Here is a 23,029-nt window from a genome sequence, read left to right as displayed (position 1 = left end):
ACATTACATCTGTGGAGAAACCATTGTTTTATGACCTACACTATGCCCTACAAAGGTTGTAGGGAGACATTTGGGATGCAGCCTTAGCTTTGCTCCTTCACAGAAATGTCACTCACATTTTCATACACACATTTCATACTTTATTAACTTTAAGCCAAATCAGGGAAACAATTTAGGCAGACAGCCATGATAAAACTTTCAGACCGCAGTTAAAGTCAGATCCGATTATTTACCCTGTAAACATGAGAAAATGAATGAGACAAATGAATACCTGACTTGTGCCTGCAGTCTCTTACACTCTAAAACAAAACACAAGTGAAGTACCACAAGCTGGTGTATGATCTGTGTCTGAAAACTACACACAGATTTGGTCAGAAGAGCAGAGAAACGCATTGGAGTCTGACGTGTTAACAGTTTCCATTAGATCCTATGATGAAAATGCTAATGTGGCTAACAGAGGGTATCAGTCTTTTTCTCCTCATTATGCAGCACAGTCAGCATTATGCAGCATTCTCTGATGCAAGAAGGCAGTGAGATTCTGTGTTTTTGAGTGATGTGAGACTCTCTCCAGGGCAGGGTGAGGAGCTGTGTATGAAATAAATCTATCCATCTTTCCCTTCTGTTTACTTGGCGCTGTGATCTGTACCCAAAATGGCACCTACGCCAAAACAAAAAAAGTAAAAAACATCACATGACTGCAACCCATGGATATGGATATAATAGGGTAAACACATACGTCCTCTTTTCCTTGGAAGTGTCCTATTTTTGGGACGTGAAAAATGCATCCAGCGGGATTTGACATTGATTTCACATCAAGGTTTGCTTCTGCATTTCACATCAAGGTCCCACCTTCTCAATACTGCTATTGGTCCACGCGCACCTGCAACTATAAACTGTTGGTCAAACTGCTTCCTAAATACACACCTAAATACAAATGTAAATAAACACAAATCAGCTTAACTCAGTACTTGTTTTATTTTATTAATGTATTTATTAATATTTATAGATTGTCATGAAGCTAAAAAAGATATAAACAATGGTAAAAGTAATGTTTTTTACTTTTATTCTAAAGCTAGTATTAATCTTTATTTGGATAGTGGTTTTATATATAAATGCAGCTCAAGGTTTTTACAGAAATATTTCAAAACAAAAATGATCAAATATGAAAGAGAACCGCAATTGCTAATTATTAATTACATTTAAATGTACAGCATTTATAAGATGCTGTTAACCAGAGCGACTGAAAAGGTGCTTAATTTATCATAACAAGAAGGGAACAATGTATATTAAAAATGACAACAATTAGTGCATTAATAGGAATACATTATTTTAAAAATCTTTAAAAATGATTCTACAACAAATGAATGAACATGAATAGTTTGAAATGAAAGATGATTATTTAGTGATGTGGTCTATTAAATCTATTTAATTGTTTTGGTTAATGAGGAAATGTTTATGCATTATTGCTTATTAATATAGTTGCATAATTTTTAAAGATATTTAACTCCCTCCCATCCTCTCTCTCTCCTACAACCTACAACCTATATGAAGCTTCCCACAATGGACACCTGTGTGTCTCCAGTGTCCTCTCTCTTAAAAAACAAAAGAAAAAACAAGAATTTGCAAATATTTGAAAAGCATTCTGTGAGCTCCTAACCTTCCCCTTTAACTAACAGCCCTCTTAAGTCACACACAGAGAAGTGCCGACATTTTGATGGATGTACCAACAATAGCTAACGAAGCCTGGACTTCATCTGAATCTCAGGAGTTCTCATGTCTGACTGATGTGCACAAGCTGTTTGCTTTGAGTGAGGGAAAGGATATGCTGGTGACTAATGTGAACAAATAATAGCACCCTCAGTGCCACATTGTGTGTGTGTGCATGTGTATGGGTGTGGGTGTGTGTGAAAACATTAAAGCACTGATGCCTATTGAAAAGCTCCTGCTTCATCAGCTCAGATTCTCACAGAACCACATCAATGATGATATTCATCTGATCCACAAAGAGTTTTCATGTCCAGCCTGTGTGATCAGGGCTTTCTTTCTCTCTCTCTCTCTCTCTCTCTCTCTCTCTCTCTCTCTGTGTGTGTGTGTGTGTGTGTGTGTGTGTGCACCCTCAACCCCCACACTAGAGAGAAAAGTGTACGTGCGCAGTGGTAGCATCTCCAATGGAGCCCCCATTCTCCATCCTCTCTATTTTTAGAGCTTGCATCTCTCTCTCTCTCTCTCTCTCTCTCTCTCTCTCTCTCTCTCTCTCTCTCACCTTCATCAGATAATCAATGCTGCACTTTCCTGCCAGTGATCAATTGTATTATTGTGTCTTATCTGCATTTCTTCTCTCCTCTCCTCTCCTCTCCTCTCCTCACACGCAAAAGCCTCCCCATCAAATAAGCAGCACTTACAGCGATCCTCTTTAACAGATGAGAAAATCAAGCAGATCCGAATACATTCACATCTGTGTGTGTGTCCATCCTTCAACTGTGAGAGGAACGGCTCAGCCCTGTGGGTCTGAAAGGATGTGGAGCTGGAAGGAAGAAGCCCACACAGAAAAAAAAATGTAGGCAAAACAGTCACTATCGCTGTCTAAGGATCTGGGTCTAAATGGTTTTAAGGAAGTCGTGGAGTTCTGAAATAATGTAATTCTTTAATCCTTCGGTTCTCTTCCTCCCCTCCTTTTTAACTTCACCATGTCTCTCTCTCTCTCTCTCTCTCCATAATAATTATTCAGTGTCTTTGTATGCTTTCTCTGCACACACACACCCACACAAAACAACTCACCCACCCACCCAGACACACACACACATGCCACAATCCTCCCTGAGTTTATCCCTAATGTTTCTGTGGTCAGAAGGAAGAAAGAGGGCAAGAGTGGGGTTGAGTGAGAGAGAGAGAGATAATTAATGGTAATTATATGCAGGATTTGTGTGTGTTTGTTTGTGCGTGCATGCCTATATATGTGTGTGTGTGTGTGTGTGAGGGCTTTGGCTACTTCAGTCATTTCCACTTCTGTTTAACAACATTCCAAAACTCCTTTCCAAAAACTCCAGCAGGCAGTGCCGTGTCTGATCCACAGCTCAAATCATTACATCAACAGAGAGACACTGCCCATCTCCAGAGGAAAAAAAGCAAGCTCTGGGTCAGTTCCTATCTCTCTCTCTCTCTCTCTCTCTCTCTCTCTCTCTCTCTCCTCGTTGATCTGTTGGAGCCTGAAATGTTAATTTCTGGAGCGTGGACTGCAATCAAAGGTATTTTTTAAATCAAATTTCATGTCAGTGTCAGTGATATATATATATATATATATATATATATATATATATATATATATATATATATTTATACACACAGTCCAATACAAAATAATTTACTATTACTACTATTACTATTACCTCCATATAAATGTATTGGCCAGTAGAATAGGATACTCTGGAGCAGATGCACATGAGCCTATTTTCACCAATGCTAAGAGTCCAAAAGAAAGGTATAAAGCCCACCCTGCACATGGCTATAGAGCATTGGAAGTGTGTTTTCTGGACTGTGTGTGCACTCCCTGCACCGTTGGCTGGGAGGAGTGTGTTACAGTAAAATGCTGCACAGGGCCAACACACATGCAGCGGAACAAATCAGCGACAAAACTCTGTATCATACACAGCTGCTGAGGGGAATTAAACACTTTACAGAGTTCTCACAGTTGCACGCTGCCTGGAGGATAACTTTAACTATTCCATTGTATATGAACACAGTGGAAACTATAAATATTTAATAATGCAAGATAGAAAATAATTTAGGATATTTATAAATAATGGTTTAACATCATACCATAGATATGATGCCAAAATACTGTCTAAAAATGCATTACTTAGATACATCTTTGCTGTTATAGGAAAGGTTTTTGTACACACTGTGCATAGATTAGCCACAAGATTAAAACCATTGGCAGATGATGTGTTATGGTTTTTGATGCTCTCAAACATTGTAAAATATTAAAACAGGTTCTTTTCATGTGTAGTCACAAGAAATAAGTTTTGAAATATAAAGAACTGGGATATCCATAGCCATATTCACTAAAGTTCTGTATTCCATTCATATAGATCTGCTGATATTATCATATAGTCATATGTCATGACTTTCTGAATTGTTTTTTATGGCTGTTCACTGTGATCAGAGTTGAGTTTCCTCAGATTCAGCACATGGTCCTTGGTTTATTATGGCAGTAACGAGCTGCTGAGTGGAGTGAGGTGTTTGAGAGCAGGAAATCATTAGACTGGACGCTGATCTGCCCTTTCGGGGGAAATCAGACTCTAAAAACTTTCTTAAACCTGCAGGATCTGGAATTTTTAAAATGAGGCCTTAATTATATCACAGAAATTGAGATGTCGAAGGGTCAGTAGTCAGTTCAATGTTCATTTTTCACGTGTTCAAAGTATAAATCAAATTAATTTAATTAATTTAAAGCACAAATCTGCCATTTCCTCCTGTGATTCTTCATTTTGGGGGGATAGAGTATGATAGTGCAGCATGAATGCAAACAGATGTGAAATATATATACATTTATCTCATACACACTTCCACTCCCTGTTCTGGAGAGGTACTCACAGCATTTAAAAGCACAGAAGCCTCTACACATCAGGGGAGAAAAGGTGTCTTGATAATTATCATCATAATGAGGGGCAAAAGGCCTTTATCCACTGTTAGCCATATTAGCATTTTCTTCACTTTAGTCTCAATGCATTTCTCTAAAGTATAAAACAATTTATATTCAGCTATAAGCTTCCTATAGCCTTGAAGTCTATAGATTAATTACATTTTACCAACAGTTACATTGAACACAAAATCGTGAGTGCCACCATCAATATCATTCGAACTATGACTGGATCACAGGCTATAGACAAAGAGACTAGAGGCATAGTCGGGTCTATCACACGTCACGTTTCCCTCACACTTATGTCACTCGTTTCACACCGACGTCACCCTCATGGAACCAGAACCAGAGAAGAACACCTCAGACCAGAGTTTGGAAAAAGTAAAAGTTGGCTCTTTCATTATCATCAGTTATTAATTAGCCGTTTTGGCTTAATTGGTGGACCCAAATGCAACAGTGACATCATTTAAGGTGGAACACTGAATTCAAAAAGCTTGGGAATGATTAAGATATTTCAGCCTCTTTTTTGTTATTTCTCCATCACTGTTCTGGACACAGATGTTAAACCTAAATGCTCGTCCTATGAACAATTACGGTGATAACTCCCATGTGGGGGACCACATCTCTGGAGCATATTTTGCTTAATTAAGGTGCTAAAAAAAGCAGTTGGAAAGGTGTAGGTACAAAACCTACTTTATTTTGCTTGTTATTGTTTATTTCTTTTCAATTATATTCATTTTTAGACTCTTGGCCTCAGCAATGGCTCTGGGGTGATTACAAAAAATGATAATCACGGCATAAAAGACATCTTGCAACTCAAGTTTCACACGCTAAGTTTTACCAGCTGAAAGAACATCTTTTGTCATTTTTAGAGATGAGTGAGGTGTTTTGTGTGTGTGTGTGTGTGTGTGTGTGTGTGTGTGTGTGTGTGTTTTTGGGAGGAGGCTCTTCGTTTTAAATTACTTTCAGTCTTTAAACGAGTAAACACAGGGCTTTGAAACCTGATCAGTTTCTTTATGCTTCATCAGCGAAACGCTCCCACCTTCAACACTGTGTTCTGTTTGTTTTGGTTCTAAAACTTCCTCCGGTTTTGTTCTGGGTAAAGAGAGAAATCATCGAGGTAACCACTGGAACAGATGATGGATGGAGCCGCTGAAGTGAGAGAGACAAAGCTTTCAGCGCTAAAAGACTAATCCATCTCTTTATTCCCCTCAACACAACGAGGATTTAATGCCTGTTCACCTTGGCTTTATTCATTAAAAGGTGAGATTTGGCGTTGGTTGGAGAATACTATCTTAATTACAGCATTCCATTCCACTTCATGGGGTGGTTTTCCAGACAGGGATTAAGATTAGTCCTGGACTATATCATCCTTACAATGGGAAATCGCATTTTATAATGCTGTGTAGTCCAGAACTAGGCTTAAACCCAGTCTAGAAAACTCCCCACACAATTTCAATCTTCGAAGTTGGAGGCATTGCCCACAAATTAATCCTTAATCCATTCTTAGCTCTTTTCCACCAAAATAAACCAGTGAACCAGCCTTTCTTCTGCATCAGTTTTGATGGGAAATGAGAATACATGATCAGTGCCAGAGACACAGACAGAGTCATGGTTTATCCACTGTTTACTGTGGACTCTGTTACGTGTGTGTTAACGATATCGCATTCTGAGCCATCCTGCAAAGCTTGTGAACAGTGAGAACAGTGGAGAAAAGTAGCCAAAGAGTCTCATGTTGCACCGACCACAACCCCATAAAACATACAGACATGGCATTTTCCTGTTTTCCTCTCTAATTTTCCAGTTTTCTTTCTAAATCAGAAACTTCACATCAGAAAGTTCATATCCCATTTTCCAAATTTCCATTTCAGAACTCAAAAGTACACAGACTCATCTGATTGGCTGCAAATAATCTCATCAGTCTCTCCTGCGCCAAGAGGTTATATTAAATGTGCTGAGCTCTTTCTGGAGCTTCTTTATCCCACGGACGCCATCTTGGTTCACACTGTCTTCTATTATTTCTGGTTTGGGAACCCATGTATGTTGAGGTCTGGACTCAGTCCAATGATGTTGAGGTCTGGAGTCCAGTTGGTCACAGAAACACCGTATGATTTACAAATTCTCCTTTCTCCCTATTTCCCTTTCTCAGTGCTGATTAAATTAATTCATGTATGCTTTTCAGGGTCTCTTCTGAAGTTAAAGTAATGAATCATGATGTTGTTCCCTCTTCATTACAGTAACAGCTTCTACTCCCGGGTGAGCTTCAGAATTTGAAGATTGAACATTGCTGTGAGGATTTGACAGCACTGGATTTGTCAGCATTTGTGAGGTCATGCACTGATGTTGGAAGATTAGTTACGAATCATTGGTAGCTGACAGCTGTTTGCTGGTACTCCTTCACTCCAGAGAACACAGTTCCACTGCTCCACAGCCCAGGGCCTTATACCCCTCTAGCTAATTCTTGGCATTTGGCATGGTATCCTTAGGCGCATGCGTTTCTTTTCTATGGAAATTATACAAGCAGTATGTATAATCGGACATATATGTCAGGCATGGGTGAACAGTTCCATGTCCTAAATTGAGAATTAACCCTTAAGGTTTTGAATGGATTTCCCACAGAAGCAGCTGCACTTGATGGGTGCAGCAGTAGGGGGCAGTGTAAACTCAGGCTTTTGGTCAGCGGCCTGGGTGGAGGATTGAGGTCAGTGGCTTTGCTGATGCATGTCAGTGAGGATCACTCTGTTGCAACACCCTCACCACAGCTACACCCCAAACTCCAGGCTGTATTGTCAGGGGAATAAATGGCAAATTACACAATTCCTGTGGGAAAGCACATACTCACGAACACACACACACGCCTGTAATTTGTCCTGAAACAGAACTATCTCTACCAATACTCATGTTTTAATCACTATCCTGACACTTTCTTTGCCACTGAAACTAGGGCTAAACAATTTGGGGTTAAAAGTTTAAAGCTTAAAAAAAGATTAAATTGGCTCTTAAGAGCCATGTTTTGAAGACCACAATATGTTTTTTTTTTCTTTTTTTTTTTTTTTTGAATTTTTTAAAGCTGACCATATTGTCTCAGAAAGCCCATTAGTCATGGTTGTGATGTCACAGCCATGGCCGTTCGTTTACTACCCACACTTGCTGAATCTTTCGGCTCTGGGACATAACACCAGTGTCATGTTGTAATGACGCATCCCAGCAGGCCATGGTTTAAATCTGTGAGGGGTTTTTCAGCTAATGATGTGGAAACACAGGCTTATGAGGCACATTTTTGTGCTTTCCCTTGTGTAGGCCCTGACCCAAAGACCCACAAACAAATTTACAAGTCGCTCTAGAGGAATTCCACCAATTTTGGTCAACATTTCTGCATAATTCATGAGGTCTGAGAAATAGACAATGTGCGGGAGAGTTTCAGAGTGAAACAATTCACTTTAGAGAGGATTCAGTGGTGGTGAGTGGAACCAGGCGTCACCTCTACAACAGAATTTTACTTTATGATGATTATGAAAAAATACTGGTAAATATTACTAACAATATGAAAAATATATTTAATTCTTGCAGCGCTTTTCAATAACCCAAAGCACCTACAAGAGCAGTACTTAGAACAAAAATAACAAAGGCAAAAAAAAGGGAATACAGAGGGTACAGCAGAAAAAGTAGTGAGAATACATAGTGGACAGCAGCAGCTCATACCACAGAGGCTCCACTAATAGTAAACACAACTCATCAGTTTTACTGTATCAAGGCTAAAGGGACAATTCCTTGCTCGATGACTTTTGAAAATCAGGTCATGTTCTCCTAATAAGTACAGGCACCAAAAGCCTGTTTTAAAATGAGATCAAAGTTAGCAGTGTATACTACTTCCGCAGGCTCAGTCTAAAGCATTCATTCATTCCTGATTCTGGGGATCTACCACTCTGGAGATTTCAGATCCAACACACCATGCTCTAAATGCCCCTAAAGGCTTTCTTCACCTGTATCAGGTGTGTTTGATTGGAGTTGGAGCTAAACTCTGCAGGGTGGGAGATCATCAGGAACAGGATTGGGGGAGCCCTGGTCTAAAGTATCAGCCATGTTCATAGTATTTCTGTGATTGGCAGATGGTTACATGGTCCCACCCCTTTTTTGAGATATCTACAAATCATCATAAGTAGAAGGCTTGCTTCCAAGAATGCACTGTCCAATAAATCTCAAGATAATTTTGTTTTCTTGTGCAAAATGCCACGCAAAACACACACACACCCACACTCCATTTGCTGCCATTGAGGCCATGCCTCAAAGGTCTTAAAGCCTGTTGCCCATTGAGCGTTAATCTTTCAGGTGGGCAATGAACAACTTTGGACATGGGCTGTAAGACCCTATAAAATGCTATTAGAAATGGTACTGATATTTTGCCACTCACTAAAAATTTGTTTGGCAAGACAAAGGTTTGAGACAGTGCCAGTATCTAATGCGGGTTTTACCTTAAAGAGGTGAAAATCACTCAGCATGAGGGAAGTTTATAAACGTTTGGACATAAAGTGTATGTTAGTGTAAGAAAAATGGGCTGAGCATAGGCTAAAACACCTGATCCAGTTCAACATCAAGATGTTTACATGCAGGATATTTGCATTAAGATGAAGGAAGGTTTGAAATAGTGTAGGGCAGTGGGTGCCATGCATTTGAGCCGAGAAAAAAACCCAAATCTGATTTACGGTTTTGAGGTCTGTCCGCCTCTGGGGAGTCAGAGGATACTTATCCCACAGACAGGAAGCAGCTGTTCTTCAGGGAGATGAACTCCTCCACACAGGGATTCTGCAATGTCCCAAATCTGCTTGGTGCTGAAGAAGCTCATTATTACGGCATAGAAGATTGATAGACATTTTTATACTCACTTACTCCTTGAGGGATAGTCCCACGAAGGCAAATGACAGAGCAACTGATTGGCACTTCCTAAATGGTTTTGGGGGAAACGAATGAGCAGAATTCTGTCTCTTGCTGATTAGTTCAGCATTTTGAATTTTCCTACTGGCCATTTAGCTATGAAATCATCTGCTGACACATGGGACATAGGAGGTTAACTGACCAAGTGGTCACAGCATGCATTTTCTTCCAGATGAGAGGCAGAACCATAATTAAATTAGGTGTCCCTGCTGTGAATTAGCATTGTGGTGAAACATGTGAAGGAATCAAACACAATCTTTTCGGACCCACTCGAAGAAAGTGTGGACATCTGGAGATGCTGACTTAAGAGTAAATGCTCTTAAATGGGTTCTGGCATGGACATAGTGTTCTAGAAAAAAATGTACACTGTAAAATTCAGGTCGACTAGAAACTGCAAGTCATTTCTAAGCTTAGTTTAATCAAACAATTAACTCCTAACTGTTAAAGGCAATTTGACCAGTTTCCATCAAATGCATCATGTGCACAACGTTTCTGAAGATACCACAGGCTTGCAGAGTTTGGCATGAGACAACTTACTAGCTCAGGGTAGAGCTGTTTGGACAGCCCTCTGTCAGTTGGACAATGAGGTAGAGGCCCATTTAATGAGGCCTGAAGTCTCTGTCCCTCTTCACCATGTACGTCCAGACATAGCGTTCCCCCTTGCTGGTGATAGACGAGTGGGCAGTTGATTTATTCCTGATTTATTCACTGCCTGTGGAGGAGTGGGAAACATCAGCTCTCTTTAAAAAAGAAAATCAGAACCACGCCTTTGCTGTCTTTCAGCGACGTGCAGACATTGGCACGTCCTGTTGCAGAACGGTCTGCATCAGACTGTCTTACATCAGATTGTCCTACAGCAGACTGTCTTACATCAGACTGTCTTACATCAGACTGTCTTACATCAGACTGTCTTACGCCAGATCATCCTATATCAGACTGTCTGACACTTGACCATTTTATATCAGATCATCCTACATCAGACTGTACTACATGTGATCGTACTATGCCAGGACAGTCTTCATCACACCATCCTACATCAGACGGACATACATCAGACTGTCCTACATCAGATTGTCCTGCATCAGACTGTCCTATATCAGACTGTCCTACATCAGATCACCCTATTTCAGACCCAGATCATCCTACAACATACTCTACTCCATCTGATCGTCCTACACCAGGACAGTCTTCATCACACCATCCCACATCAGATGGACATACATCAGACTGTCCTACATCAGATTGTCCTGCATCAGACTGTCCTATATAAGACCCAGATCATCCTACAACATACTGTACTACATCTGATCGTCCTACACCAGGGCAGTCTTCATCACACCATCCTACATCAGACGGACATACATCAGACTGTCCTACATCAGATCATCCTGCATCAGACTGTCCTACATCAGATCACCCTATATCAGACTCAGATCATCCTACAACATACTGTACTACATCTGATCATCCTACACCAGGGCAGTCTTCATCACATCATCCTACATCAGACCCGGATCATCCAACATCAGAATGTCCTACTTCAGACAGTCCTAGGTCACACAGTACTACACCAGACACAGATCATCCTACATTCCTACATTAGACAGTTACACATCTGACTATCTCAGAGCAACCTAAATCAGACTACATCGGACCCAGACAATCCGACATTGAACCATTCTACATACATTAGACCACCTGATTATTATTACATTCTTATTTTGATATTTCGTTAATAATCCTATTAATAAAACAACTTTTATTATTTTCTAAATTCTACACACTGTTCTGTTCATTTCTATTCATACTTAATTGCCTTGGCAACTGTGTACTTACTGCATTCTTGTCAAAAACAACACAACTGAACTGAACTGAGCTGTGCTACATCAGACTGTAGTACATCAGATCTTAAACCTGACCAACCTACATCAGACTGTCCTCTTTCAGACTATACTACTACAGGAGATGCTTCAAAACCAGACCACACTGCATCATATCATCTTACACCAGACCGGAGAAGGAAGATGCTGGAGATTTGGAGAGATGTTCATGGAGGTCCCAGCTCCAGTAGAGGCCTGCTCCTCTTCAAGGTTCTGAGGGGTCCTGTGTAAATCAGAATGACACACCTGCTGAGAAAGGCATGCTGGGGTGTTGCACTTCAAAGAGCTGGTGCGGACGCTCTCTGAACCGGGGTGCCACGAAACATCTAGTGAAGAAAGAGAAGGAGAAACAAAAGGAGAGAGGGAGTCAGAAAAGGAGGAATGTATGTAACTGCTAAGGCTCAGGGAGGGAGCCCCTCTGAAGATATGTCCCAGCAAGACCTGCCTCCAGAGACCTGAGACTGGTGAGAATCAGTGCATGCTGTGATTTTAAAGGCTTAATGGACATATAATCAACATCAACCATTTATATGTGGTATCCTACCCTCCTCTTCAAGTTACATAGTGCAGTTTCTGCAGTGCTGAGCCTAACAACAGAGGTTCTAGTCTCTCTATTACAGCTCAGTGGAGCATCACAATAATTTTGAAACTGTAATTTTAAGGTAAATAAAATACTATCCAATGTTCCTTCAACTGCATCATGTATTTAGACACAACATGAGAAAAGATTTAGCTGCAAGCACTTCTTGAGTACCTCACTAATTACAAATTAGATGTGTAGCATGTACTACGAGGAACCCTAGCTCGGTTTTGTAACAGTTCACACGAGTACGTCACTTTAATGTGAGCAGGTCCACAGCTGTGTAGGATTGGGTGTTCCTGGACCTCAGTGTCTAGGCTGGGACACACACACACACACAAACACACATACACACACACACACACGCCAGCTGTTTGCGTCATCTCTGACAGAAAGGCGTCATGCACAAAAACAAACAAAACAAGGCTTCAGTCCCTTTTACTTAATGTTTGTGTGTGTGTGTGTGTGGGTGTGTATATAGACTGGCCTCTTGAGATAAATTAGAGAAAGTGAGTGTGAGAGAGAGTGAAAGAGAGAGAGAGAGAGAGAGAGAGAGAGAGAGGCCGTCCCAGCATATGTTTCCCATTATGAGTGGTCCCGGAAGACTGAACAGCAGGAAAAGAGGAAAGAGCATCCACAAACAGAGTTTGTGTTTGTGTAGTGCCAGCTGACCTGCTTTACATAAACCAGAGCTCAATTCCCGGAGAGATCAGACACCACTGTGGCCTTGGAAGGGTCCAAATCATGGCCCAAAACATAGATCAGAATGTTTGAATCCAGTTCAATGTTCAATGAGTCTGAAACAATCAAACGGTAACTTAAATACTCCAACAACACACTAATGGCTCTTTTCCACTGTTTGGTACCTATTCTACTCAACTAGACTCTTGCAGTGCGCTGATTGACCACAGAGAGAGTTGTCAATCAAAGAAATGCAGACATCCTGGAGAAACTGGCCATAAAAGTTGTAAAACCTCCAAGTTACAATAGATATCACATTTGTTTCTATCCGACTCACAACGACAGCTTGTTAAAATTACACAGTGATCTTTTGAAGAGGTTCAAACACTCCCTGGATCAGTGGCTGATGAAAGAATCCAGCAAGAGCTGGGCACTGGAACAAGACACAAAATACTCTACTGGTTAGTTTGAACTGATGCGTGGAGGTGTGTTAAGTCTCCAAAACAACAAAAAGAACATGTGAATACACAATGAGTAAACAATGCCTAAGGTTACCACCAAGATGAGCAGGAACTTAATGGGTTATATCGCATATAATCTATGCTCTGTCCCAAATAGCACCCTACTCCCTACACAGTGTACTTCCAAGAATATAAAACGAATTATACTTCTACACATAGACAGAGCCCTGAATGTTAGACAGGGAGAGTTAGGATCCAACTTAAAATGCATTTTTAATTGCGGAATTTCTAACCTACATTATGCAGTACATATGGTGGAGGAAGGTATATGTGATTCAGCCCTAGTGTTTTGGTGGCAGAGCTATGCAGGCGCATCAACACACAAGTTCAAATGCTCACAAACACACAGACTATGGTGTAGACTCTGCATTTATTAGATGCAGAAGCATAAATCTGCCTTACAATAGGTCTTCAAAAATGTTGATGTCCAGATACAGTGGCCCAAACTGAGCACTGTGCGGTTTCACTAGTTCTTTGCTGGAAAAAGTGCCGGCGCAATCAATATCACGATTAATTGTACGTTTTACGTTTTACGATTAATGGACGATTATTTTTGTATTTTGACTCATAGTTAAGTGACAAGGCTTGTGCTGTAAATATGCTCCAGTGCTAAAGGTGGGATGTCGCTGGGAACTTGTTACTTTATAGTTTTCTGAGCTCTGTTTATATTTGGTGTGTGATTGTGCTTTGGCTGAAACAGTTTTTTCTCAGCGTTTACATTTGACGTCTTTTTGTTCAGTGTCGTCTTAATTAAAGTCAAAACACAGCACGGCCACACCACAGACGCTGTGTTTTTCTTTGGTATGAGCTCAGGTCGCTCGGTCGGCCTCAGTGTTTAGGTTCTCTTCCATGTGGCAGATAGCAGCAGAATCACGTGACTGCAGCTTGGTAACGTGGTTTTAAAGAGACAGTACATGAACACACAGTGGGGACACAACAGAATTTAAATAATTGATATAATCGATAGCCCTGTGAAGGACTGGCGTCCCCTCCAGGGTGTATTCCCGCCTTGCGCCCGATGATTCCAGGTAGGCTCTGGACCCCCCGCGACCCTAAATTGGATAAGCGGTTACAGATAATGGATGGATGGATATAATCGATACAGACAAGATCATGTCGATTAGAAGTTCTGAATGTGGATTTCGATTAATTTTCGATTAATTGCCCAGCCCCAGCTGCTAAAGACATCCCTCGTGAATAGACAAGAGTCTTGTCTCTCAGAGATCCAAGGATCCCTCCGGAAACATTCAAATATTTAGTCAGAGAACATCTGTGTCTCAGGCTGCGAGACGGTGAGAAATCCCTTGAGAAATGAGAGCAGCGCAGCAGAGCCTCATCTCAGAGAGAACTTCTCCACAGAAAGGGTAGGACTCCCTCTCTCTGACTTGAGTTACATAACATCAGATTATTGTTTGAATTCTAGTGGGAAAACTACTCAGAGGCACAGGGAAAAACATGATGGGGTTTTGGAAAATAGCTCCCATTCCAAGTTTATTGAACATGAACTCTACTGCCCAAAGGACTGCTGACACATTCCTGCCTATTGTTTCTCCTGAATGAAGGATATTAATCAGGGTTTTCTTCCTCTTTGCTGCAGTAACAGCTTTTGATCGTCTGGGAAGAGTTTACATTAGACACTGGAGTACTGCTGTGAGGATTTGATGGCAGCTGTGGGAGCATTGGTGAGCTCAGCTCCTAATGTTGGATGCTTAGCTGTCTCCTAGGTTCAGTGGAACTGCTTTACTCCAGAGAGAGAGAGAGAGAGAGCAGAAAAGAGTCCTGATTAATTTCTAGCATTTCAGAACATTATTATGTTTTAAATTGTGTAAAATACAGTTTAAATGTATCAGAGTTCAGCTGAGGTCATGGACCTCCATTCCCTAGCCCGCCTCGTCCAGACGCGTCTTTATTACATCCTTTATTGCTCCTTTCTAAACACATTTGTATTCCGTAAGAAAACCAAGGTCACTGTCTTCCCTTGAGAGCCTTAAAGAGAACTTACAAATAAATCAGGAGATGATTCTCAGAGAGACTCAACCTTCTGAGACCACCTTCCACTGACACACAGCTGAACTCAGTCCCTGTGTCTTCAAAAATTCAGGGAAAAAAAAATTTAAATGAACTCTCAAAACAGGCATCACAAGACATTTCTGAATATAGTGGGTAAGTCTTAAAGGGTAATTCCCACCAGAGTAAATTCAAAGAATGCATCTCTTTCGTCCTTTTGATTGCATTTAACATATTTAAATTGTTTATTAAGACTTTAAAAGCCTTGTAATCTGATTGGTCTCTGACTGCCCTGCTGCCCCCTGCTGAAAATGAAGGTATATTCATTTCCTGGAGGAATGTAAAATTATATTATGAAATAGTAAACTTATATGCAGATTTCTAACCTAACATAGCTTATTATAAGTCAAACTTAATCATGAAAACAGCCCTAGCTCTAAGCTCCACTGGGATAGAGGCATTAGGAATTATTTTCGTCAACTTTCTCTCATAACAATTAACAGAGCGTTTTCTGAAATTCATCATACAACATTAGGAATCATGACATTATAAATAACGGGTATCGTATGAATTCATTTTTGGAGAGTTTTGATTTGATTTTAATTTTAGCATCGACTAATCAGGTTCTTTAATAAAAATTCCAAGTGCACTGTTGAATCCCGACGCTTCGTTTCATCGCTTTATAATTTTATTGTAAATATTAAAAGTTTATTACAGGAAACACACACAGACACAGGGAGAACACACCACACTCCTCACAGACAGTCACCCGTAGGAAACCCACACAGACACAGGGAGAACACACCACACTCCTCACAGACAGTCACCTGGAGGAAACCCACACAGACACAGGGAGAACACACCACACTCCTCACAGACAGTCACCCGTAGGAAACCCACACAGACACAGGGAGAAGACACCACACTCCTCACAGACAGTCACCCGTAGGAAACCCACACAGACACAGGGAGAAGACACCATACTCCTCACAGACAGTCACCTTGAGGAAACCCACGCAGACACAGGGAGAACACACCACACTCCTCACAGACAGTCACCTTGAGGAAACCCACACAGACACAGGGAGAAGACACCACACTCCTCACAGACTGTCACCCGGAGGAAACCCACGCAGACACAGGGAGAACACACCACACTCCTCACAGACAGCCACCCGGAGCGGGACTCGAACCCACAACCTCCAGGTCCCCTGGAGCTGTGACAGAGACACTACCTGCTGCTCCCAGATAGAAAGGTCAACAGTGATCTGTTATTTGCCAAATAGTAAACCCACATCATCTGCTCTGTTAAACCAAATACAAATCAGATCTCGCCAAATACTAACCTCACTCTGTCTTCACCATCAGTCCACACTAACCCTGTTGGCTTCAGCATGCATTTTTTTTTATCTCCGTGTTAAAATTGATTACTAATGAGTGTTTACAACCTAATTAATAACCACACAATAAACAGATTTTTAATCAATTTATAGACTTTTTAAAAGTGTAGACTTATTATAAAGTGGTACCACAATTTTATTACAACATATTTATGTATAGTTTCATTCATAAATATATAAATAAAAACCATGGTGTTATTGTTAATAACAAGTTAATGCAATACATTTTTAACAGCATTAATATTTTTAAGTTGTTAACACACGTTAGTAGTTTGGCCAATCAATTATCAATTTAAATTTTGTGCAAATTCAGTCAAAAGTTTTGCAGGACAAGGAGTAGCCTGCTCTCTTCTGATTGGCTGAATGCAATGCAGACACTGCCCTTTTGTCTGGTTCTCGTTTGTGTGCACCAGAGTTCTGCAAAAAAGATGTGTGAAATAAGGCTCCTGAACTAGGGCTCATTAATAAGGCTCATTGCAATCCTTTATACAATTTACTACAAATATTAAAACGTTTACTAGATGTTTCTTAACTTTACTACACATCCGCGCCAGTGTTAAACTACTGCAAACATTACAACTTTCCTATGTGGATTAAAGGTTGGATCTTTGCTCCAAATAACTCTGAGGCTTTTGCCAGATGTTGTAGAGACACATTCCTTCAGTGACGACTGCGTCCACCTTTAATAACCGATTGAACCCGTTTACACTGGGCAGATGTATACGTCCACCTCTGTAAACACTGTGAAACCGGTTTTTGTGTTAATGCGTCTGACGCAGGTCTTAATCCCTGGTGAATGTCTGCTGATTCTTTCTTGAATCAGAGGCTTCAGCCTGGTGTTAGTCGTCTGCGTAAACGCTGGGAAAAGCCTCAGGCCCAGGACGGTTCTAAAATCTCTGGATGGAAGCAGAGAGATGAGTAAACGCTGGATTTCTGTTGCGTTTCTTTACAGTGAGGAGACTCTGTATCTACACTGTATAGAATTATAAATGGGGTCTATAACTTTAGAGCGTGTGGTTTTGCACAGCACTAAAAATGATGCATGTGTGAGAACGAGTTCACTGCTGGAGGATCTCTGGGGCTTTTTCTCTTACTGCACAGCTGTGTGTGTGTGCGTGTGTGTGTGTGTGTGTGTGTGTGTGTGTGTGTGTGTGTGTGTGTGTTTTCACATGTGTGTTGCATCCTGATGTGTTTCAGGGCCCCAAAACGTTCCTCAGGGCATGTTTTACACACACATACACATACACACCTGGATACTGCCCCGGCTGACCCCCCTTCAAGAAAGTGTAGCCCACCTACTTTGAGCTCTCTTTCTGTGAGTGAGTGAGAGAGTGAGAGAGAGAGAGAGAGAGAGAGAGAGAGAGAGAGAGAGAGAGAGAGAGAGAGAGAGAGAGAGAGAGAGAGAGAGTGTATGTGTGTACCTTGAATATATCAAGACATGTTTTAAGGTCAGGGTTAGTGTGTAGGTTAGGGTTATTCAGAATAAAGGTTTAACCGTGTGAAATCAGAACAGTCCAAGTGAGAACCACACTCACTCACTCAGTCACTCACACAAACACTCACTCAGTCATTCAAACAAACATTCACTCAGTCACTCACACAAACACTCACTCAGTCATTCACACAAACACTCACTCAGTCACTCACACAAACACTCACTCAGTCATTCACACAAACACTCACTCAGTCACTCACACAAACACTCACTCAGTCATTCAAACAAACACTCACTCAGTCATTCAAACAAACACTCACTCAGTCACTCACACAAACACTCACTCAGTCATTCACACAAACACTCACTCAGTCACTCACACAAACACTCACTCAGTCATTCAAACAAACACTCACTCAGTCACTCACACAAACACTCACTCAGTCACTCACACAAACACTCTCAGTCACTCACACAAACACTCACTCAGTCATTCACACAAACACTCACTCAGTCACTCACACAAACACTCTCAGTCACTCACACAAACACTCACTCAGTAATCCAAACAAACACTCACTCAGTCATTCAAACAAACACTCACTCGGTCACTCACACAAACACTCACTCAGTCATTCAAACAAACACTCACTCAGTCATTCAAACAAACACTCACTCAGTCACTCACACAAACACTCACTCACTCACGCACTCACTCACTCACACAAACACTCACTCAGTCATTCAAACAAACACTCACTCAGTCACTCACACAAACACTCACCCAGTCACTCACACAAACACTCACCCAGTCACTCACACAAACATTCACTCAGTCATTCAAACAAACATTCACTCAGTCACTCACACAAACACTCACTCAGTCATTCACACAAACACTCACTCAATCACTCACACAAACACTCACTCAGTCATTCACACAAACACTCACTCACTCACTCACACAAACACTCACTCAGTCACTCACACAAACACTCTCAGTCACTCACACAAACACTCACTCAGTCATTCAAACAAACACTCACTCAGTCATTCAAACAAACACTCACTCAGTCACTCACACAAACACTCACTCAGTCATTCACACAAACACTCACTCAGTCACTCACACAAACACTCACTCAGTCATTCAAACAAACACTCACTCAGTCACTCACACAAACACTCACTCAGTCACTCACACAAACACTCACTCAGTCATTCACACAAACACTCACTCAGTCACTCACACAAACACTCTCAGTCACTCACACAAACACTCACTCAGTCATTCAAACAAACACTCACTCAGTCATTCAAACAAACACTCACTCAGTCACTCACACAAACACTCACTCAGTCATTCAAACAAACACTCACTCAGTCATTCAAACAAACACTCACTCAGTCACTCACACAAACACTCACTCACACACTCACGCACTCACACAAACACTCACCCATTCACTCACACAAACACTCACCCAGTCACTCACAGAAACATTCACTCAGTCATTCAAACAAACACTCACCCAGTCACTCACACAAACACTCACTCAGTCATTCAAACAAACACTCACTCAGTCACTCACACAAACACTCACTCAGTCACTCACACAAACACTCACTCAGTCATTCACACAAACACTCACTCAGTCACTCACACAAACACTCTCAGTCACTCACACAAACACTCACTCAGTCATTCAAACAAACACTCACTCAGTCATTCAAACAAACACTCACTCAGTCACTCACACAAACACTCACTCAGTCATTCAAACAAACACTCACTCAGTCATTCAAACAAACACTCACTCAGTCACTCACACAAACACTCACTCACACACTCACGCACTCACTCACTCACACAAACACTCACCCATTCACTCACACAAACACTCACCCAGTCACTCACAGAAACATTCACTCAGTCATTCAAACAAACATTCACTCAGTCATTCAAACAAACACTCACTCAGTCACTCACACAAACACTCACTCAGTCATTCAAACAAACACTCACTCAGTCATTCAAACAAACACTCACTCAGTCACTCACACAAACACTCACTCACACACTCACGCACTCACTCACTCACACAAACACTCACCCATTCACTCACACAAACACTCACCCAGTCACTCACAGAAACATTCACTCAGTCATTCAAACAAACACTCACCCAGTCACTCACTCAGTCACTCACACAAACACTCACTCAGTCATTCACACAAACACTCACTCAGTCACTCACACAAACACTCACTCAGTCATTCAAACAAACACTCACTCAGTCACTCACACAAACACTCACTCAGTCACTCACACAAACACTCTCAGTCACTCACACAAACACTCACTCAGTCATTCACACAAACACTCACTCAGTCACTCACACAAACACTCTCAGTCACTCACACAAACACTCACTCAGTAATCCAAACAAACACTCACTCAGTCATTCAAACAAACACTCACTCGGTCACTCACACAAACACTCACTCAGTCATTCAAACAAACACTCACTCAGTCATTCAAACAAACACTCACTCAGTCACTCACACAAACACTCACTCACTCACGCACTCACCCACTCACACAAACACTCACTCAGTCATTCACACAAACATTCACTCAGTCATTCAAACAAACATTCACTCAGTCACTCACACAAACACTCACTCAGTCATTCACACAAACACTCACTCAATCACTCACACAAACACTCACTCAGTCATTCACACAAACACTCACTCACTCACTCACACAAACACTCACTCAGTCACTCACACAAACACTCTCAGTCACTCACACAAACACTCACTCAGTCATTCAAACAAACACTCACTCAGTCATTCAAACAAACACTCACTCAGTCACTCACACAAACACTCACTCAGTCATTCACACAAACACTCACTCAGTCACTCACACAAACACTCACTCAGTCATTCAAACAAACACTCACTCAGTCACTCACACAAACACTCACTCAGTCACTCACACAAACACTCACTCAGTCATTCACACAAACACTCACTCAGTCACTCACACAAACACTCTCAGTCACTCACACAAACACTCACTCAGTCATTCAAACAAACACTCACTCAGTCATTCAAACAAACACTCACTCAGTCACTCACACAAACACTCACTCAGTCATTCAAACAAACACTCACTCAGTCATTCAAACAAACACTCACTCAGTCACTCACACAAACACTCACTCACACACTCACGCACTCACACAAACACTCACCCATTCACTCACACAAACACTCACCCAGTCACTCACAGAAACATTCACTCAGTCATTCAAACAAACACTCACCCAGTCACTCACACAAACACTCACTCAGTCATTCAAACAAACACTCACTCAGTCACTCACACAAACACTCACTCAGTCACTCACACAAACACTCACTCAGTCATTCACACAAACACTCACTCAGTCACTCACACAAACACTCTCAGTCACTCACACAAACACTCACTCAGTCATTCAAACAAACACTCACTCAGTCATTCAAACAAACACTCACTCAGTCACTCACACAAACACTCACTCAGTCATTCAAACAAACACTCACTCAGTCATTCAAACAAACACTCACTCAGTCACTCACACAAACACTCACTCACACACTCACGCACTCACTCACTCACACAAACACTCACCCATTCACTCACACAAACACTCACCCAGTCACTCACAGAAACATTCACTCAGTCATTCAAACAAAACACTCACCCAGTCACTCACACAAACACTCACTCAGTCATTCAAACAAACATTCACTCAGTCATTCAAACAAACACTCACCTCAGTCACTCACACAAACACTCACTCAGTCATTCAAAACAAACACTCACTCAGTCATTCAAACAAACACTCACTCAGTCACTCACACAAACACTCACTCACACACTCACGCACTCACTCACTCACACAAACACTCACCCATTCACTCGACGACAAACACTCACCCAGTCACTCACAGAAACATTCACTCAGTCCATTCAAACAAACACTCACCCAGTCACTCACTCAGTCACTCACAAAAACACTCACTCAGTCACTCACACAAACACTCACTCAGTCACTCACACAAACACTCACCAGTCACATCACACAAACACTCACCTCAGTCACTCCCACACTCAGTCACTCACACAAACACTCACCCAGTCACTCACACACTCACCCAGTCACTCACAAAAACACTCACTCAGTCACTCACACAAACACTCACTCACACAAACACTCACCCAGTCACTCACACACCCTCACCCCAGGTCACTCACACAAACACTCACTCAGTCACTCACACAAACACTCACTCAATCACTCACACCCCGTGGACAGTCTGCAGACAATCTACTGTCCATTATGTGTGTTTAGATTGTGGAAGGAAAGTGGGAGCACCCGGAGGAAACCCACACAGACACTTCTGATTGTGTGGCGTTAGACAGATCTGAAGTAGCTGCTGTGTTAAAGAAGGTCATTCCATATTGTTCCTACAGTATTGCACCTGCAGTGAACAGAGACATAACGCTAAGAGCTTGCGGTGGAGCAATGGTTTCCATTAAAGTGGCCAGTTCTCACCATAAATCAGTGTGTGTTTAAAGCCTAGAGAGGTCACATTACAGCTTTTTCTGATTTATAACACACACACACGCACGCAGACTTATTCACACACACACACACACACACACGCACGCACGCATGCACCGCACGGACACACACACACACAAACACACACACACACACACACACAACATTTTCAGACCAAACACAAAGACAGCGCTGTGTCCTTTCCAACTGACCGCTCCATCTGACACACAGAAGAGAGAGAGCAGAGAGAGAGAGAGAGAGAGAGAGAGAGAGAGGAGAGAGATGAGAGAGAGAGGAGAGAGAGAGAGAGAGATAGAGAGAGAGACCAA

This window comes from Hoplias malabaricus, chromosome Y, assembly GCF_029633855.1.
Source record: "Hoplias malabaricus isolate fHopMal1 chromosome Y, fHopMal1.hap1, whole genome shotgun sequence".
NCBI lineage: Eukaryota > Metazoa > Chordata > Actinopteri > Characiformes > Erythrinidae > Hoplias > Hoplias malabaricus.
Note: the sequence above shows the minus strand (reverse complement) of the source record.